Raw genomic sequence first — 2,461 nt, 5'->3', positions numbered from 1 at the left:
CTTTGTCTTTGTTGACTTCTTCTGGCTATATGTTTTCATCTTCTTTGTCACCAAAGAAGATGCTATAGTCTGAGTCTGAGTCCTTTTTCACTGCCTGCTCATGTTCCCAGCCAACTACTTGACCCTTGAGCTTTTTGTCAGGGTATGAGTACCTTCAGAGTGGAGAGTATTTTGTCCCAAGCTTTAGGGGCCTTGCCCTGCTGTTTTCAGAGCTACTTCTACTCCAGTCACCATAAGTTCTGCCACACCAGAGCTCTTCCTCCCCCAAGAAGCACCAACTAGGACCATAACCCAGATCCAAGCAGGGCAAAACAAGAAAACCCTGCCTCTGTGCCAGCAAAGCAATCCCTGCACTCCTGCTCTGATCCACCTCTTGATTCCTCCCTCCGTGTGGGCCCGGGGCTGGAAGCAGCCTCTGCTGGGACTCTGGAAGCAGCTGCAGAAGCTTCCTGCTGCTAGTGTTCACCACCTCTGCCTCCCCTGGGGCTGGGGCTGTGCACTTCTCTCAACCAGATCCAGCAGTTTTTCCACTAACCTGCTCTGTTGTCTTTGTCGTTTGTGGGTTGAGAAGTCTGGTAACTGCCACAGCCCAGTGATTCATGGCCCTAAGGCCTGCTCTGCTTGACTCCTGATCTGGTCTGTCCTGGTGCAGCCCATGCTGGGTTGTGCTCTGCTCCCCGCATGGTGTGATATACCCTTCCCAGTGACCATCCAGGCTGTCTTGGGCTGGAGACTTGTTTCCCTCTGTTATCTTGTGGGTTCTATAGCTCTAGAATTTGTTCAGAGCCATTTTACAGGTGTTTGGAGAGATTTGGAGGAGAGCTTAAGTGAGTCCCTGTTTTCCAGATGCTACCTTACCTCCACCACTTGCATACTCATTCTTGCTTTATCTTTGAAGTAAATATCCTTTCATAAAGCACAATTGATATTAAGTGGCTAAATGGAATTGGAATGCTAGTGACTAGCTCTCTAACAAATAAGAGGAATATAGCCAGGGGAGGTCTGAGCCAAAACAAGAAAAAGATGATTCGAGTCCTCAGGGTATGCTGGAACCATGAGGGATAGATTATAGAAAAACTGGCCCACAAAGAGAGGGCCAGAGTATACACATTGAAAAAACATGAAATATTGTTTTACCATAAGACATTATTAACATTAAGATCTGAAAGAAACTAGAGAAGACATGTAAAATGATACAGAAAGAAATAAGTAGGACCAAATGATGACCACAGTAATGCATGGGAAAAGAACACAGAAAGAATTCTGAACTCTAATCAATGTATTGTCTACTCATGACTTCAAAGGACTAATAATGAATCAACTCTTCCTCCTTTCTGTAAACAGGTGGAAAACTGAAGAATAAGTGAGGAGTGAGGCATGCTTTTTGAGACATAGCCAATAAATAGTGTTCTGTTTTATTTGACTGTATTCTGTGTTATAAGGGAGGATTCTACTGGGGAGAAGGGAGTCTTCAGAAGGAAGAGTGATATAAAAATGAAAGGGCATCATTAAAACATTTTAATGGGGGGGGGTTTAAAATTTAGTTTTGTCCTCAAAACTCAAAGCTTAGTAGATAATACAATCATTTTATAGTAAGAAATAGCCATGGCTGTGGTGGTGACAGTGATGGACCTCAGCATGATGTCTCACACTATTTTGTTGTTACAATAAAACCAAGAGGCCGGAAAACCAAACAGATGCTGATTATGAATTGGTGAGTGAATGAATGCAAAGAAGGAGTTTGCAAAAATGTATGAAGATCATATGAAGGAAATGGATCTCAACAATCTCTCCATCACATATGATATCAATCAGATTTCATTAATTATCTGGCAGATGTTAGCTGCCTTGTATACCAAGCAGACACTCAGACATACCAGCCCTATAGTAAAGATTAGATCGAAGATAAGATCTATGTGCTTCTCCACCAACAGGCCCAACAAGCCAACAAATAATTCAAGTGGCAGCCATTGGGTGACAGAGAAACAGCTTGGAAACAGATGTATATAGTGTACTGCAGTGGGAGCTTCATATTATAGGAGTCCTGTTTCTATTTTGTTACAATCTAGCCAAGGTTGAATGCATTAAAAGATTTTTGTCATATTCAATTTAATGCCACTATTCCTATCTTTTTTTCTTTTTTTCCTAAAAAATAGATTTTCTCCAGTCAGTTAACACTTAGCTACAGTTCTTCCAGTTGTTCATACCTGCTTCACAATGCACATTGTAGTTATCCTTCTGTTAGATGGAGAGGGAAGGCACAAATTAAATTTTGTCATCAAAACTCAAAGGCTAGAGAACACAATAGATGCTCCTGAGTTTGTAAAAGCAAATAAATAAATAAACTGATTCTACCTTCAGGAAAGAAAAAAAAGAAAGAAAGAACCTTCCATATGTCTTTTCTTTTCCAGTATGAACATCTCCATTTCCTTCAACTAGTCCTCAGTTGACCTGTTTTCCA

The 2,461-nt window shown here is 41.3% G+C and overlaps 1 pseudogene; it reads left to right on the top strand.

Annotated features, from left to right (window-relative positions):
- Positions 1 to 1,641: 1,641 nt before the first annotated feature.
- On the top strand, positions 1,642 to 1,955 carry LOC118852925 (annotated as a pseudogene).
- The last annotated feature ends 506 nt before the right edge of the window (positions 1,956 to 2,461 follow it).

This window comes from Trichosurus vulpecula, chromosome 6, assembly GCF_011100635.1.
Source record: "Trichosurus vulpecula isolate mTriVul1 chromosome 6, mTriVul1.pri, whole genome shotgun sequence".
Taxonomy (NCBI): domain Eukaryota; kingdom Metazoa; phylum Chordata; class Mammalia; order Diprotodontia; family Phalangeridae; genus Trichosurus; species Trichosurus vulpecula.
This window is presented reverse-complemented; position numbering and strand designations above follow the sequence as displayed.